The sequence below is a fragment of the Zootoca vivipara genome, chromosome 14, assembly GCF_965207765.1.
Source record: "Zootoca vivipara chromosome 14, rZooViv2.hap1.1, whole genome shotgun sequence".
In the NCBI taxonomy this organism is placed as follows: Eukaryota; Metazoa; Chordata; class Lepidosauria; order Squamata; family Lacertidae; genus Zootoca; species Zootoca vivipara.
Genome location: NC_142597.1, coordinates 13,951,569 through 13,970,651, shown reverse-complemented (window position 1 = coordinate 13,970,651; position 19,083 = coordinate 13,951,569). Strand labels below are relative to the sequence as shown.

At 43.1% G+C, this 19,083-nt stretch overlaps 2 long non-coding RNA genes across 2 annotated transcripts; both read left to right on the top strand.

The window, feature by feature from the left end:
* Positions 1-2,828: 2,828 nt before the first annotated feature.
* On the top strand, positions 2,829-8,823 carry LOC148683497 (uncharacterized). Its single transcript, XR_015947008.1, has 3 exons — positions 2,829-3,312; positions 5,957-6,073; positions 8,421-8,823. It is a non-coding gene; the product is annotated as an uncharacterized LOC148683497 (long non-coding RNA).
* Positions 8,824-13,425: 4,602 nt separating this feature from the next.
* Positions 13,426-19,083, top strand: LOC148683496 (uncharacterized). Its single transcript, XR_015947007.1, has 3 exons — positions 13,426-13,552; positions 16,223-16,339; positions 18,689-19,083. It is a non-coding gene; the product is annotated as an uncharacterized LOC148683496 (long non-coding RNA).

The window sequence follows — 19,083 nt, the reverse complement described above, 5'->3', positions numbered from 1 at the left end:
CTAGTTTGGGGCAAAAGACAGGGCCAGGCACGTAGCATTTGTGCTTCAGGTGAGGTTTTCGCATTCCTGAGTTGGATTGTACCAGGGCATTTTTCCAGCCAGAGCTCAGTTCTGGCACCTCTCAGGTGGGTGCCATTGTCATTATAACTGAACAAGGGAGGTGTTTATGGTGAGTTCCTGCACCTCTTTTTCTAGAAAAATAGCACTGCTTGGGAGCACACCTACTGTCTACCTGACTAGGCCAGTCACCTGGCCCATTTTATGGATGAGGAAGTCAAGTGGTGGCAATATTGTGTGTTTATTTTGGATGTGAACACAGGGTTGTCCCAAAATTACACTAGAATGTGAGCATGAGAAATGCTACCACTAGAGGGAGAATTAACTTCCCTTTACATTCACTTTGTAGGTTACAATGTAGGGTAACCTGTTCAACAGATTCTGCAATACAATTTCTAGAGCAATGCAGATCAAGACCAGGATAAGAACTGGAACTTAAAAACTTGGGCTGGAGCTTGATTTTCCTTCCTTCCTTTGTGTACTATGCTTTTATAAGAGACCATCTTAAAAGTGATTTTTATAAGCTTCTCTGAGAGACTTTTTGATTAAAGGGTGGGGTATAAATAAATGCAGAAAACCAATGAACATCTCCACTTAAAGACTTATTGGAAGAGCTAGGTCTTCAATAAGCACCGAAAAACAATATTTCCTTTTAAAACTTACATTAATATACTACTTTTTTCTCAAGGTGGTGTACATGGTTCTCCTCCTCCCCATTTCACCCTCACAACAACCCAGAGAGGTAGGTTAGGCAAAGAGTTGGTTACTGGCCCAAAGTCATCCCAGTGAGCTTCATGACTGAGTGAGGATTGGAAGCATAGTCTCCCAGGTCATAGCCCAACACTCTAACCATTACACCACATTGACTAATACAAATAGGAGGGAGGGATAATAAATCTGCTACTTTACTTGTAGTATCTCCGGCAGTCATTCCCTGAAGTTCAGTGGACAAAGAGTAGCAAACAGACATAGGCAACAATATACTTCAAGACTGGTAATCAGAAGCTGGAAGCAATTCCTTCTTACAATGAACTTTCCAAGCGCTGGTTTCTGCATCTTTCTCCAAGGTCACAATAAAGTACAGAAGTTATTCATGGAATCGTAGAATTGTAGAATTCAAAGGGACACAAAGGGTCATCTTGTCGAACCCCCTGCAATGCTGGAATCACGAAGAAGGATGCCTGATAAATGACCCTCCAACCTCTGTGAAAAATTTTCCATTAAAGAAGACTGCATGACCTTCTGAGGTAGTCTGTTCCACAGTGAAACAGTTCTTCGCCTCTGAAAGTGCTTCTTAATGTTCAGTTGGATTTTATTTCTTGAAATTTGAATTCATTGGTTCAAGTCCTACCTTCCGGAGCAACAGAAAACATATTGTTACATCTTCCATGTGACAGCCCTTTAGATATTTGACAATGGCTATCACATCACCCCACAGGATTCTCTTCTCCAGGCTAAACATACCCAACACCCCCAACTGTTCCTAATCAGGTTTGGTTTCCAGACCCTTTGTCATCTTGGTCACCTACCTCTGCATGCATTCTTTATGAATAAATGAAACCTATGTCTGGTTTGGGTCAGGTGAGTCCAGTGTCTGAGCTGACCCAACACATGTTTTGAGACAATAAACTATTGCTTGCTTTGATTGTGTAGGGAAATCTGCCGCACAAGAAACCATGCATGGAAAATGTGGAAGCTGTGATACCATAAAGCACATTTGAAAAGGATTTTTTGTTTCTTAGCTTGATGGTATTTTGAGATAAGTAGCTCAATGATCCTCCTTACCTGAACAAATAGTCCCATGTTATGAAACTATTATCAAACTTGATCAATGAGCTTTGAAATGATCAGCTCCATTTACTTCTTTTTTCTTTGATTTCAGAGAGCTTTTATTTCAGATCTTCACAGGATAATAGAAATAACTGGTCAAAATCCATCACTTCAGCAAAGAACAACAGACATTCTAGAATTCCAAGGATGGACTGAACTTCATGGATATGAATATAGTTAAATGATGGCATAGGTATATGCCGTATGTCAGTGGTTGCCAAACTTGGCCCTCCAGATGTTTTGGGACTACAGTTCCCATCATCCCTGACCACTGGTTCTGTTAGCTAGGGATGATGGGAGTTGTAGTCCCAAAACATCTGGAGGGCCAAGTTTGGCCACCACTGCCGTATCTGATATGGCTTCCTTTTTTTATATAAAGAAAACCACTACAACTCTCATCATAACCTATTTCATATCATGAGCTACTTGGACACACACACACACACACACACACACACACACACACACACACAATATAACTAAGAACATATGCATGCACCAAGTGGGCTCTTGGGACGGGGGCAAGATTGAAATGCATATCCCCTCAGAATCCCAGTTTTTGGTGTCTTTACCTATTTCCGCCCCGCCCCCCGGCTCAATCTGCTCCTAGATTGTCACTTTCTGATAAGGTTTTATTTAACTTTAAGGGCACCTATGGGCTAAAGTTTCCTTTTTTGTGCTGAGTCTTGTTCCTTCTTACAAGAATGATAATTGCAGTTTGCTGGTAGCACAAGATTACTGTGCTGATCTTCACATTAAGCAATAGGAAGCCAGGTTATTTACTTGTAACTTCCACGTCATGTTTAAGATAAGAGTTGGTACCAGAAGCAAGGATAGTTCTTTGAGGGGTATATTTACATTAAAGCAATGCCAAGTGCACTGGTGCCATTATCCACTTAATAAACCATGTAAGAAGTCCAAATGAACACACACAATTGCACACTCTCCAACATGAATAAGGAACTTCTCGTTTTGTATAGTTATCTTCATTCTTGCATGTTGTCTAGCATGTCCCCTGACTTTTGGTGTATATCCCCATTCTTCCACCTTGGTTCAATCTAATCTCTGTGCCATCCCTGTGAAGGTCCATTAATCTGACCATCAAGCATTCAGCTGAAGCCTCCAAATGAGCATAGCACAACCTGCTCCTTGGCTGTCATTTGCTGATACAGTTGGATTTAGCATATGGACTTCAGCAATCTAGATCTCCAGCAAGATGTACCAACTTACATGGTGGTGAACTCCATCTCTGATTGGTTGAAAGTGCAACTGTATAATGATTGCTGCCACCCCTGTACTCTCCTGTGGATTGTGTTCTGCTGACAAGACCTTGATCCTCTATCGAATTGTCATTCACCAGGAGAAAAGAAACTATGCATAAGATTCTGTTTCTTGGCCTCTCCATCCTCCTCTGCTGTGCTCTGGGTGAGTAGCAAAAAATATAGCTTGGCACTGTGCAGCTGCAGCAAATCTGCCATTCTTGCCAATTTAAGCTATCTCCTCTTTTCACTAACCAATAGTGGCATACAATGATGGGAAACCAGGTAAACAATGTGCTATGAGTCACTGCTAAAATCGCACCCTTTCTCAATTTCTATTAAGAATGCCTTCCTGCCAGCTTCTCCTTCTCTCCCACCCCACCCCTCACCGAAAAGACCTTTTCTTTTCTTTTTTAATATTCATTTCTATTGTTTTTCCGTATACAAAGCAAAACACCCGGAAGAAAGCATCACAAAAATTCCAAAAAATAAACAAGTCCATTTCGTACAAATATTATCATAGTAGTACAATCAAATATATACAAATGTTCTGCCGAACATGACTTCCTTCCTTCCTCGCACTTGGTTTTCCATTTTCTTCTCATCCTTTATGCGCTTTCTCCATTTTATCCCTGTCCTTCTCTTAAATAGGTCTTATTTTATTCCAAGTCATGGCTTTCTGTCTTTTATGTTGCAGTTTTTATGTTAATCCTACCAGTGTTTTCACATTTTTACAATGTTTCTTTAAATGATCTACAAATTTGCTCCTTGCCAATTCTGAGTATTCCATCAGTTTAGCCTGCCACTCATCCACTGTTGGAATTTCTGTTGTTTTCCACCTTTGAGCTAATATCACTCTAGCAGCGGTGGTGGCATACATAGATAATCTTTGATCATTTTTCTTAATTTCACTTCCCATTAGCCCCAGGAGAAAGGCTTCCAGTTTTTTCGGGAAGGTATATTTTAACATCCTTTTTATTTCATTGTATATTGATTCCCAGAATATTTTCACTTTTTCACACAGCCACCACATGTGATATATTTCCCCATCCTTTTGGTTACATTTCCAGCATTTTTTGTTTTTTAATCTATAGATTTTTGCCGGTTTGACTGGTGTTAGGTACCAATGGTACATCATTTTCATGACATTTTCCTTTAGTACCATACATGCCGTGAACTTAATGTATTGATTCCATAATTTAAGCCACAGATCGTATTCAATATTGTAGCCGAAATCAATCGCCCACTTTATCATGACTTCCTTTGTTTCCTCATCTTTGGTGTTCCACTCCAAAAGGAAGTTGTACATTTTTGTCAGCAATTTGTTTCCCCCCTTCACCAGTTCAATTTGGAATTTAGATTTTATGCTTTCAAATCCATTGTTCTTTTTGTCTTCTCTAAAGAAATCATTTATCTGGTGATACTGTAGCCACCCTGTCACTCGCCCTTGCAATTGCTCAAATGGTTTTAATTTCCAGGCTTCATTTGTTTCCTTTAACACCTCACCATATGTTAAACAATTGGATTCCATGTTCTTTTTTAATAGTCAACTAGCTGACCCGGCCACGCGTTGCTGTGGTTCTTTCCTGTGACCCCCCACCCTGTCACGATCCATGACGTATCCTGCCCCTCCTCCCTCCACCCCGGCTCATCCCTGTGTTTCGGTAGGACACCCTTCTCTCTGTTGTCCCTGGGGAGTGTTGGCCCCTCCCCCTGTATTTCCATACCTTGGCCCCCACCCTTTGAAAAGGAACTGTTAGGTTCTGGGTTCTATTTCCCAGCATGCACTTTTGTCTGAACCCTCTGTTGTTCCTGGGGAGTGTTGGCCCCTACCCCCGGTATCTTCCTACATTGGCCCCCATCATTGGAGAAGGAGTTGTCAGTTTCTGGGTTCTATTTCCCAGTATTTACTTTTGTCTGAGCCCTCTGTTGTCCCCTCCCCCCTGTATCTCCATACATTGGCCCCTGCGAACGAATCGTGAACATTTCTATATATTTAGATGCTTCTGTGGGCGACAACCACCTGGGTGTTTTTCTTTCCAGTAAATTTTTATATCTTTGCCACACCTCATGTAATGGTTTCCTTATTACATGGGTTACATTATCAGACCTTTTCACAGTTCCAGATCAGTCCAGCTGGGCTGATTTGACTAAGGGTTACCCATCACTGTCTCAAGCCAATCTGGCTGAAGTCCAGATCAGTCCAGATCATGCCTCTTCTTTATCTATGCCAGGGGTCTGAAAGGTTTACCTCGCCTGGGCTGGTTCACCAGATCGTGCGCCCGCCATTTCCAGCGTCTGCTTCTGCGCAGACACAATTTCTGGCACCATGGAAGCGAGTCTCTGCGCCGCACTGTGCTGGTTTAGCGCAGCGACTCGCCAGCAGGCGGCTTGGTTCAGGGGCGGCTCGTGAGCCAATTAAATGACCCCCGTGGGCCACTTGTGGCCCATGGGCTTTAGGTTGCCGACCTCTGATCTATGCTAATAACAGGTTTGCATCCTCTCCTGAAAAAGTACAAAACTGTTAAACAGAGGTGACCATGGACAATAGAGATGCATATTTATACAATGAAAGCCAATGTGGTTTCAATGGCTATTCCAAGGATAAAAATGTGTATTTTGAGGAACTGTGAATACTACCTTGGGAGAAATGTGGGTTGCCTCCATTCAGTGACTTTCAAACTTGCTCGACATCAACTATTGTTTCAATGTGCTTCGTGTAAATTACACAGAGTTTGTTAAAGGTAAGAATAATTTTTTTTCATTTATTTATTAATTTTTTAAAGATGCTTGACTCCTCTTTCCAACAGTTGATGCTCTCACCTGCAATGTCTGCAAAAAATATGATTTCGTTGCTGGATGTGTCAAGGGAAAATCCACTTGTAAAGCTTCCCCCAAACAAAAGTGCTTGCTCATCTATGTGGAAAGTATGTTTGATTCCATCTGAAATCATGCTTAAGTTAATGTTATATAGTATGCCTGTTCTTTATCTTCCAGCTTCTGGATCTTCACACCATATTACTAATATTCTGGAATCATGTAATACTGGTGGTGCTCTTGATCTTCCTGCCACAGACCTCCACCAGAACTTTGTCCATCTTTTCCACAAGATGTAGTCACCGCCACGAACTTGGGCGGCTTTAGAAAACCAATTAGAGAAATTCACAGGGTAGAAGACTATCAGCAGCTGCTAGGAATGGTTGCTATATATTATTCCCCAACATCAGAAATACTCGGGGCTCATTCAGACTTCCTTTTGTGCCATGTTTCTAGGCACAAGTCTATGCTTTGAAGCACCATGTCTGAGCTCCCCCCCCCCAGTGTTTTCCCTGTGAAAACCTGTGATTTACTGCTGAATCAGAAACAAACGGCAATCCTTGGAAAGCCTGAAATGCCATTTGTTCAAATTCAACACTACAGAGCAGATTTTCGAGGTGAAGGCTCCCGACATGGTGCTTGGAAGCATGGACTGGTGCCTAGAAAGGGCATGGCAAAAGCTAAGTGTGGATGAGCCCCCAGAAAGTCAGTGTTTAATAAACAGTCCTTCTAGCCAGGAAACATGGGGAATTGCACCTCTGTGTGGGGAATAGGGGGTCTCGTAACAACTCTCAGCACTCTGAACAGACTACCGTTCCCAGGATTCTTTGGGGGACAGTGGCCCCATTCCCAGATTCCATGGCCCTGCCCACTTCATCTCTGACATCCACATGCTGCTCCCAACATACTTGGCATGCCCCCACATGTTCTTTGAAGACCAGAACAGGGCTACTGCTTCTCTACATTAAATCTAGCATCTCAATGTAAAACATGCCAGAGGTTCAAAGCGTGGCCAACATAGGCATAGCCGGGGGGCAGAAGGGGGCAGCTGCCCCCCCTAGAAGCAAAAAATTAAATCGTTAAGGCAGCAGCCGAGCGAGGAATGTAGGCATCCCGCCGGTGACACAGCCACCCAGAAGGGAAAGGGCTCGGCTCTCGCTCCGACTCGCCCAGCTCCAGACCAGGGAAGGGGGCTGCAGTTCCCTCTCTCTGCCCCCCCCTCTCTCTCACACACACACACCACCTCGCCCAGCGGCTGGCCGGCAATGCTCCTGCGTGTAAAAAAGATGAGTGATCCTTGCTGTTGCCCCATTAAGGTGAGGGATCTGTTGCAAGCTCTCTCTCTCTCTCTCTCCCCCCCCCCGTCTTTTATCCCCAGGAGAATTTAATCCTAACCCCCTCTTCCTCTTGTGACACTCTCTAGTTCACTTCTGTCTGGCAAGTTGTGAAAATTATTATGATAAATGGCCTCAAAAGTTTTGCTTTTTAATATATCTTTTTAGCAGCACCTCCTCCTGTGCCCAGCCACATAAAAGAAGGAGCTGTGAGCTCAAATCCAATTTGCACCTCAAGTACAGTAGATTTGCCTGGGGGCAGGGATTAAATTTGCATCTTGCAAATCCGTAACATTCTTTGGTTTCAAATAAACAAAAGGTGCCTTTTGCAAGCCACTCTCTTGAGAACTGGATGGTTGGAAGGGACCCTCGAGGGTCCTCTAGACCAACCCCCTCCAGTGCAGGAATCACAGCACAAGCTTCTCTCACAAAACAAGTTTGTTCCATCTTCCCTGTGAACAACCCTTCCGATACAACAGAACCATTCACTGAGTTGGAAGGGAACCACCAGGGTCATCTAGTCCAACCCCCTGCAATGCAGGAATCTTTTGCCCAACTTGGGGCTTGAAACCACAACCCTGAGATTAAGAGTCTCATGCTTTACTGACTGAGGTTTGTTTATGTTTCCTGTTTTCTTTTCCCAAGCAGAGATAAAGTGTAAGTGTGGTGTCAGCTCCCTAAAAAAAGTCAACAACTCTGGGGAACCTTGGGGTTCCCCCCCCTAAAAAAGGTTGACAACTATGGGAAAGGGATCTTTGCACCACGGCACCAGATATGCTTAAGATGGCCCTGTTCCCCCTAGTGCTTCATTTTAATTTATTTTTGACATCCAAGCAAATGTCTACATCCCCACCCCTCTTCTTCCTATCTTTCTTTTCTGCTGCATTGGTGGTTGTGTTTTAATTTTTGTTTCCCCTCCTGTTTTTCCTTATTTATAATAAAATTTTGGTTTCATTCGCCTTTACCGTGCTGAAATGTTACAACCTAACAACCATGGCTCCCCCCCCCCCCGTTTTGATCCTGGCTACGCCCCTGGTGGCCAATTTAATGATCTATGCTCAGGGCAGATCATAGGAAGAGCTGTGAATATACTAAATGAGTTTCCTTTTCTCCTTTTCCATAGAGGGAGAAATACCATATTATAAGCAACGGTGCTCCTCGAAGAAAGCTCCATGTGACCTTGTGGACTTGAGCATAAATGGTGAAAAAACATCAACATGCTGTGATTCCCATGACTTCTGCAATGCACCACAGTAATATGTTTGTGTGGAACCACTGGGCCTTTCTTCTCTACCATATTCCAAGACTCTTTGCCTCTTTCTGCTCTTCTCCCAAACATCCAAAGCCTCTGCTTCAGAAAAATTGGTCCTGGGCCAGCTATCAATTTAGCCAGGTGTTAATAGCAGCAGATCCCAAATTGCATTGCATGGGCGGCAGGACTTTTTTGCAGCTGAAACATGGCACCATTGACATTAAAAGAGAACAAGGGAGGCGTTCATGGTGAGTTCTGGCACCTCCTTTTCAAGCTAGCACTCTATTTTCTCCAATAGTATGAAATACCACTGAAAGTTTAACGCCATTGCATTAAATTAAATTACTTTTACATTTTTAAAATAAAAACATTCATACATAATTTTCATAGTAGACATATAGATTGAGAATTATTTTAGCTTGATTTCGTGAAAGTAATGGCAATGATGCATGCTAGTACATCAGACCACTAGGTTGTCTCCCAATACTCGAAGTACACACATTGAAATTAATGGCCCCAAATGAATCAATCCCATTAGCATTAATGTGTCTACTATGAGTGTGGCTAGTGATTTATAGGACCCATGGACTTCCATGCATGCCCGTGAGCTGCAAAATCATTTCAATAAACTGTGAAACTCTCATTTATTTAGTCAGCTTCTCTGCAAAAGTGTTTTGCCAAATGTAACAGCTCCGTTCTTGTATTGAACCTCCGATTTTATTCCCCACTACTTTACAATTACCTGTCTTACAGCAATAAAATAAAACAATAACTTTTCTTGAAATGGCATTGTCTCATTCTTTCCATCAAAACTGGATAGTAATGCCAACGAAAATATTTTGTCAGTGGAAGAGCAAAGTGTTTCACCACATTCCAAGATTGCTTTATCCCCAAACTCTTAAGTTTTCTTCCATTGCCACCACAAACAGAGATAAGTGTCTAATTCTGAACATTCTTTCCTCCAACCTTTTCAGTTGAGCTGAATGAGAGGCCCAATGAGGCAGTTGTGACGACTGAAGGTCCCTGCCTTCCCACCGCTCTCTAAGGCTCCTCTCCCACCAGGCTTCTTCGCCTGGTCTCTTTGCTCTGCCCACTTCATTTCTCTGTGTGCTCTCTGGATATGAGTAATTTAATCCTGGGTTGTGGAAGAAGAGATAGAAAACTGCCCCCCCCCAAACAACATCAATCAATTCTTTTATTGTTGCACTCATTGCATCATTCCCTGAATCCATTAAAAAACCAACAACACTCAGTGCCGTCCGGGGGAAGGAAAGTTGGGTCAGTGTAGATGTCAGCCTGGATGTGGCCTCTGGGACCAGGGTCATAGGAGTTTCCCACTGGAGGGGGGGTGCATTCAGCCCCTGAGTTGAGATTCCCCATCCCTACCAAAACACGAGCTCTGTCTTGGAAGATAATCCACAGGTAAGGATTGTGAAAAATGCACAGAAATGTGACCCATGATTCAATTTAAAAAACCAAACAAAACCCATAAAAACATGAGCAAGATTCCAAAAAACATGTCAAATCATGACTAGAATTAAATCATGACTAGAATTCTGAAATTTTCCAAGTACATGATCCATGGGTTTGTGAAAAATGTCCCCAAAAGTGAGCCATGAGTCAAGATGTTAAAAAATGCAAAAAAAAAATGGCAGTTGAATCTTCAGCATTGGTAACAGGACAGTATCCCCCACTGCACCTGAAGAAACATACTAGTTTGGGGCAAAAGATAGGGCCAGGCACGTAGCATTTGTGCTTCAGGTGAGGTTTTCGCATTCCTGAGTTGGATTGTACCAGGGCATTTTTCCAGCCAGAGCTCTCAGGTGGGTGCCAATGCCATTATAACAGAACAAGGGAGGTGTTTATGGTGAGTTCCTGCACCTCTTTTTCTAGAAAAATAGCACTGCTTGGGAGCACACCTACTGTCTACCTGACTAGGCCAGTCACCTGGCCCATTTTATGGATGAGGAAGTCAGGTGGTGGCAATATTGTGTGTTTATTTTGGATGTGAACACAGGGTTGTCCCAAAATTACACTAGAATGTGAGCATGAGAAATGCTACCACTAGAGGGAGAATTAACTTCCCTTTACATTCACTTTGAAGGTTACAATGTAGGATAACCTGTTCAACAGATTCTGCAATACAGTTTCCAGAACAATGCAGATCAAGACCAGGATAAGAACTGGAACTTAAAAACTTGGGCTGGAGCTTGATTTTCCTTCCTTCCTTTGTGTACTATGCTTTTTATAAGAGACCATCTTAAAACTGATTTTTATAAGCTTCTCTGAGAGACTTTTTGATTAAAGGGTAGGGTATAAATAAATGCAGAAAACCAATGAACATCTCCACTTAAAGACTTATTGGAAGAGCTAGGTCTTCAATAAGCACCGAAAAACAATATTTCCTTTTAAAACTTACATTAATATACTACTTTTTTCTCAAGGTGGTGTACATGGTTCTCCTCCTCCCCATTTCACCCTCACAACAACCCAGAGAGGTAGGTTAGGCAAAGAGTTGGTTACTGGCCCAAAGTCATCCCAGTGAGCTTCATGACTGAGTGAGGATTGGAAGCATAGTCTCCCAGGTCATAGCCCAACACTCTAACCATTACACCACATTGACTAATACAAATAGGAGGGAGGGATAATAAATCTGCTACTTTACTTGTAGTATCTCCGGCAGTCATTCCCTGAAGTTCAGTGGACAAAGAGTAGCAAACAGACATAGGCAACAATATACTTCAAGACTGGTAATCAGAAGCTGGAAGCAATTCCTTCTTACAATGAACTTTCCAAGCGCTGGTTTCTGCATCTTTCTCCAAGGTCACAATAAAGTACAGAAGTTATTCATGGAATCGTAGAATTGTAGAATTCAAAGGGACACAAAGGGTCATCTTGTCGAACCCCCTGCAATGCTGGAATCACGAAGAAGGATGCCTGATAAATGACCCTCCAACCTCTGTGAAAAATTTTCCATTGAAGAAGACTGCATGACCTTCTGAGGTAGTCTGTTCCACAGTGAAACAGTTCTTCGCCTCTGAAAGTGCTTCTTAATGTTCAGTTGGATTTTATTTCTTGAAATTTGAATTCATTGGTTCAGGTCCTACCTTCCGGAGCAACAGAAAACATATTGTTACATCTTCCATGTGACAGCCCTTTAGATATTTGACAATGGCTATCACATCACCCCACAGGATTCTCTTCTCCAGGCTAAACATACCCAACACCCCCAACTGTTCCTAATCAGGTTTGGTTTCCAGACCCTTTGTCATCTTGGTCACCCACCTCTGCATGCATTATGAATAAATGAAACCTATGTCTGGTTTGGGTCAGGGGAGTCCAGTGTCTGAGCTGACCCAACACATGTTTTGAGACAATAAACTATTGCTTGCTTTGATTGTGTAGGGAAATCCGCTGCACAAGAAACCATGCATGGAAAATGTGGAAGCTGTGATACCATAAAGCACATTTGAAAAGGATTCTTTGTTTCTTAGCTCGATGATATTTTGAGATAAGTAGCTCAATGATCCTCCTTACCTGAACAAATAGTCCCATGTTATGAAACTATTATCAAACTTGATCAATGAGCTTTGAAATGATCAGCTCCATTTACTTCTTTTTTCTTTGATTTCAGAGAGCTTTGATTTCAGATCTTCACAGGATAATAGAAATAACTGGTCAAAATCCATCACTTCAGCAAAGAACAACAGACATTCTAGAATTCCAAGGATGGACTGAACTTCATGGATATGAATATAGTTAAATGATGGCATAGGTATATGCCGTATGTCAGTGGTTGCCAAACTTGGCCCTCCAGATGTTTTGGGACTACAGTTCCCATCATCCCTGACCACTGGTTCTGTTAGCTAGGGATGATGGGAGTTGTAGTCCCAAAACATCTGGAGGGCCAAGTTTGGCCACCACTGCCATATCTGATATGGCTTCCTTTTTTTTTTAATAAAGAAAACCACTACAACTCTCATCATAACCTATTTCATATCATGAGCTACTTGGACACACACACACACACACGCACACACACACACACACAATATAACTAAGAACATATGCATGCACCAAGTGGGCTCTTGGGACGGGGGCAAGATTGAAATGCATATCCCCTCAGAATCCCAGTTTTTGGTGTCTTTACCTATTTCCGCCCCCCCCCCTGGCTCAATCTGCTCCTAGATTGTCACTTTCTGATAAGGTTTTATTTAACTTTAAGGGCACCTATGGGCTAAAGTTTCCTTTTTTGTGCTGAGTCTTGTTCCTTCTTACAAGAATGAAAATTGCAGTTTGCTGGTAGCACAAGATTACTGTGCTGATCTTCACATTAAGCATTAGGAAGCCAGGTTATTTACTTGTAACTTCCACGTCATGTTTAAGATAAGAGTTGGTACCAGAAGCAAGGATAGTTCTTTGAGAGGTATATTTACATTAAAGCAATGCCAAGTGCACTGGTGCCATTATCCACTTAATAAACCATGTAAGAAGTCCAAATGAACACACACAATTGCACACTCTCCAACATGAATAAGGAACTTCTCGTTTTGTATAGTTATCTTCATTCTTGCATGTTGTCTAGCATGTCCCCTGACTTTTGGTGTATATCCCCATTCTTCCACCTTGGTTCAATCTAATCTCTGTGCCATCCCTGTGAAGGTCCATTAATCTGACCATCAAGCATTCAGCTGAAGCCTCCAAATGAGCATAGCACAACCTGCTCCTTGGCTGTCATTTGCTGATACAGTTGGATTTAGCATATGGACTTCAGCAATCTAGATCTCCAGCAAGATGTACCAACTTACATGGTGGTGAACTCCATCTCTGATTGGTTGAAAGTGCAACTGTATAATAATTGCTGCCACCCCTGTATTCTCCTGTGGATTGTGTTCTGCTGACAAGACCTTGATCCTCTATCGAATTGTCATTCACCAGGAGAAAAGAAACTATGCATAAGATTCTGTTTCTTGGCCTCTCCATCCTCCTCTGCTGTGCTCTGGGTGAGTAGCAAAAAATATAGCTTGGCACTGTGTGCAGCTGCAGCAAATCTGCCATTCTTGCCAATTTAAGCTATCTCCTCTTTTCACTAACCAACAGTGGCATACAATGATGGGAAACCAGGTAAACAATGTGCTATGAGTCACTGCTAAAATCGCACCCTTTCTCAATTTCTATTAAGAATGCCTTCCTGCCAGCTTCTCCTTCTCTCCCACCCCACCCCTCACCTATCAGACCTTTTCTTTTCTTTTTTAATATTCATTTCTATTGTCTTTCCGTATACAAAGCAAAACACCCGGAAGAAAGCATCACAAAAATTCCAAAAAATAAACAAGTCCATTTCGTACAAATATTATCATAGTAGTACAATCAAATATATACAAATGTTCTGCCGAACATGACTTCCTTCTTTCCTCTCACTTGGTTTTCCATTTTCTTCTCATCCTTTATGCGCTTTCTCCATTTTATCCCTGTCCTTCTCTTAAATAGGTCTTATTTTATTCCAAGTCATGGCTTTCTGTCTTTTATGTTGCAGTTTTTATGTTAATCCTACCAGTGTTTTCACATTTTTACAATGTTTCTTTAAATGATCTACAAATTTGCTCCTTGCCAATTCTGAGTATTCCATCAGTTTAGCCTGCCACTCATCCACTGTTGGAATTTCTGTTGTTTTCCACCTTTGAGCTAATATCACTCTAGCAGCGGTGGTGGCATACATAGATAATCTTTGATCATTTTTCTTAATTTCACTTCCCATTAGCCCCAGGAGAAAGGCTTCCAGTTTTTTCGGGAAGGTATATTTTAACATCCTTTTTATTTCATTGTATATTGATTCCCAGAATATTTTCACTTTTTCATACAGCCACCACATGTGATATATTTCCCCATCCTTTTGGTTACATTTCCAGCATTTTTTGTTTTTTAATCTATAGATTTTTGCCGGTTTGACTGGTGTTAGGTACCAATGGTACATCATTTTCATGACATTTTCCTTTAGTACCATACATGCCGTGAACTTAATGTATTGATTCCATAATTTAAGCCACAGATCGTATTCAATATTGTAGCCGAAATCAATCGCCCACTTTATCATGACTTCCTTTGTTTCCTCATCTTTGGTGTTCCACTCCAAAAGGAAGTTGTACATTTTTGTCAGCAATTTGTTTCCCCCCTTCACCAGTTCAATTTGGAATTTAGATTTTATGCTTTCAAATCCATTGTTCTTTTTGTCTTCTCTAAAGAAATCATTTATCTGGTGATACTGTAGCCACCCTGTCACTCGCCCTTGCAATTGCTCAAATGGTTTTAATTTCCAAGCTTCATTTGTTTCCTTTAACACCTCACCATATGTTAACCAATTGGATTCCATGTTCTTTTTTAATAGTCAACTAGCTGACCCGGCCACGCGTTGCTGTGGTTCTTTCCTGTGACCCCCCCACCCTGTCACGATCCATGACGTATCCTGCCCCTCCTCCCTCCACCCCGGCTCATCTCTGTGTTTCGGTAGGATACCCTTCTCTCTGTTGTCCCTGGGGAGTGTTGGCCCCTCCCCCTGTATTTCCATACCTTGGCCCCCATCCTTTGAAAAGGAACTGTTAGGTTCTGGGTTCTATTTCCCAGCATGCACTTTTGTCTGAACCCTCTGTTGTTCCTGGGGAGTGTTGGCTCCTACCCCCGGTATCTTCCTACATTGGCCCCCATCATTGGAGAAGGAGTTGTCAGTTTCTGGGTTCTATTTCCCAGTATTTACTTTTGTCTGAGCCCTCTGTTGTCCCCTCCCCCCTGTATCTCCATACATTGGCCCCTGCGAACGAATCATGAACATTTCTATATATTTAGATGCCTCTGTGGGCGACAACCACCTGGGTGTTTTTCTTTCCAGTAAATTTTTATATCTTTGCCACACCTCATGTAATGGTTTCCTTATTACATGGGTTACATTATCAGACCTTTTCACAGCTCCAGATCTGTCCAGCTAGGCTGACTTGACTAAGGGTTACCCATCACTGTCTCAAGCCAATCTGGCTGAAGTAAAGATCAGTCCAGATCATGCCTCTTCTTCATCTACGCCAGGCGTCTGCAAGGTTTACCTCGCCTGGGCTGGTTCACTTCAGCAGAGATCCCTCCGTGAGCCAGATCGTGCGCCCGCAATTTCCAGCGTCTGCTTCTGCGCAGACACAATTTCTGGCACCATGGAAGCGAGTCTCTGCGCCGCACTGTGCTGGTTTAGCGCAGTGACTCGCCAGCAGGCAGCTTGGTTCAGGGGCGGCTCGTGAGCCATTTAAATGACCCCCGTGGGCCGCTTGTGGCCCATGGGCCTTCGGTTGCCGACCTCTGATCTATGCTAATAACAGGTTTGCATCCTCTCCTGAAAATGTACAAAACTGTTAAACAGAGGTGACCATGGACAATAGAGATGCATATTTATACAATGAAAGCCAATGTGGTTTCAATGGCTATTCCAAGGATACAAATGTGTATTTTGAGGAACTGTGAATACTACCTTGGGAGAAATGTGGGTTGCCTCCATTCAGTGACTTTCATACTTGCTCGACATCAACTATTGTTTCAATGCGCTTCATGTAAATTACACAGAGTTTGTTAACGGTAAGAATCAATATTTTCATTTATTTTTTAATTTTTTAAAGATGCTTGACTCCTCTTTCCAACAGTTGATGCTCTCACCTGCAATGTCTGCAAAAAATATGATTTCGTTGCTGGATGTGTCAAGGGAAAATCCACTTGTAAAGCTTCCCCCGAAGAAAAGTGCTTGCTAATCTACGTCGAAAGTATGTTTGATTCCATCTGAAATCATGCTTAATGTTATATAGTATGCCAGTTCTTTATCTTCCAGCTCCTGGATCTTCACACCATATTACTAATATTCTGGAATCATGTAATACTGGTGGTGCTCTTGATCTTTCTGCCACAGACCTCCACCAGAACTTTGTCCATCTTTTCCACAAGATGTAGTCACCGCCACGAACTTGGGCGGCTTTAGAAAACCAATTAGAGAAATTCACAGGGGAGAAGACTATCAGCAGCTGGTAGGAATGGTTGCTATATATTATTCCCCAACATCAGAAACACTCGGGCTCATTCAGACTTCCTTTTGTGGAATGTTTCTAGGCACAAGTCTATGCTTTGAAGCACCATGTCTGAGCCCCCCCCCCAGTGTTTTCCCTGTGAAAACCTGTGATTTACTCCTGAATCAGAAACAAAGGGCAATCCTTGGAAAGCCTGAAATGCCATTTGTTCAAATTCAACACTACAGAGCAGATTTTCGAGGTGAAGGCTCCCGACATGGTGCTTGGAAGCATGGACTGGTGCCTAGAAAGGGCATGGCAAAAGCTAAGTGTGGATGAGCCCCCAGAAAGTCAGTGTTTAATAAACAGTCCTTCTAGCCAGGAAACATGGGGAATTGCACCTCTGTGTGGGGAATAGGGGGTCTCGTAACAACTCTCAGCACTCTGAACAGACTACCGTTCCCAGGATTCTTTGGGGGACAGTGGCCCCATTCCCAGTTTCCATGGCCCTGCCCACTTCATCTCTGACATCCTCATGCTGCTCCCAACATACTTGGCATGCCCCCACATGTTCTTTGAAGACCAGAACAGGGCTACTGCTTCTCTACATTAAATCTAGCATCTCAATGTAAAACATGCCAGAGGTTCAAAGCGTGGCCAACATAGGCGTAGCCGGGGGGCAGAAGGGGGCAGCTGCCCCCCCTAGAAGCAAAAAATTAAATGGTTAAGGCAGCAGCCGAGCGAGGAAGGCAGGCATCCCGCCGGTGACACAGCCACCCAGAAGGGAAAGGGCTCGGCTCTCGCTCCGACTCGCCCAGCTCCAGACCAGGGAAGGGGGCTGCAGTTCCCAAAGCTGCCACTTGGGGCGCGGGGAGTCCTCAGGCTGGAAAGAACACACACTTTCTGTTTCTCTGCCTCTCTCTCTCTCTGCCCCCCCCTCTCTCACACACACACCACCTCGCCCGGCGGCTGGCCGGCAATGCTCCTGCGTGTAAAAAAGCGCTCTCTCTCCCCCCCCCGTCTTTTATCCCCAGGAGCATTTAATCCTAACCCCCTCTTCCTCTTGTGACACTCTCTAGTTCACTTCCATCTGGCAAGTTGTGAAAATTATTATGATAAATGGCCTCAAAAGTTTTGCTTTTTAATATATCTTTTTAGCAGCACCTCCTCCTGTGCCCAGCCACATAAAAGAAGGAGCTGTGAGCTCAAATCCAATTTGCACCTCAAGTACAGTAGATTTGCCTGGGGGCAGGGATTAAATTTGCATCTTGCAAATCCGTAACATTCTTTGGTTTCAAATAAACAAAAGGTGCCTTTTGCAAGCCACTCTCTTGAGAACTGGATGGTTGGAAGGGACCCTCGAGGGTCCTCTAGACCAACCCCCTCCAGTGCAGGAATCACAGCACAAGCTTCTCTCACAAAACAAGTTTGTTCCATCTTCCCTGTGAACAACCCTTCCGATACAACAGAACCATTCACTGAGTTGGAAGGGAACCACCAGGGTCATCTAGTCCAACCCCCTGCAATGCAGGAATCTTTTGCCCAACTTGGGGCTTGAAACCACAACCCTGAGATTAAGAGTCTCATGCTTTACTGACTGAGGTTTGTTTATGTTTCCTGTTTTCTTTTCCCAAGCAGAGATAAAGTGTAAGTGTGGTGTCAGCTCCCTAAAAAAAGTCAACAACTCTGGGGAACCTTGGGGTCCCCCCCCCCTAAAAAAGGTTGACAACTATGGGAAAGGGATCTTTGCACCACGGCACCAGATATGCTTAAGACGGCCCTGTTCCCCCTAGTGCTTCATTTTAATTTATTTTTGACATCTAAGCAAATATCTACATCCCCACCCCTCTTCTTCCTATCTTTCTTTTCTGCTGCATTGGTGGTTGTGTTTTAATTTTTGTTTCCCCTCCTGTTTTTCCTTATTTATAATAAAATTTTGGTTTCATTCGCCTTTACCATGCTGAAATGTTACAACCTAACAACCATGGCTCCCCCCCCCCATTTTGATCCTGGCTACGCCCCTGGTGGCCAATTTAATGATCTATGCTCAGGGCAGATCATAGGAAGAGCTGTGAATATACTAAATGAGTTTCCTTTTCTCCTTTTCCATAGAGGGGGAAATACCATATTATAAGCAACGGTGCTCCTCGAAGAGTTCTCCATGTGACCTTGTGGACGTGAGCATAAATGGTGAAAAAACATCAACATGCTGTGATTCCCATGACTTCTGCAATGCACCACAGTAATATGTTTGTGTGGAACCACTGGGCCTTTCTTCTCTACCATATTCCAAGACTCTTTGCCTCTTTCTGCTCTTCTCCCAAACATCCAAAGCCTCTGCTTCAGAAAAAATTGGTCCTGGGCCAGCTATCAATTTATCCAGGTGTTAATAGCAGCAGATCCCAAATTGCATTGCATGGGCGGCAGGACTTTTTTTGCAGCTGAAACATGGCACCATTGACATTATAAGAGAACAAGGGAGGCATTCATGGTGAGTTCTGGCACCT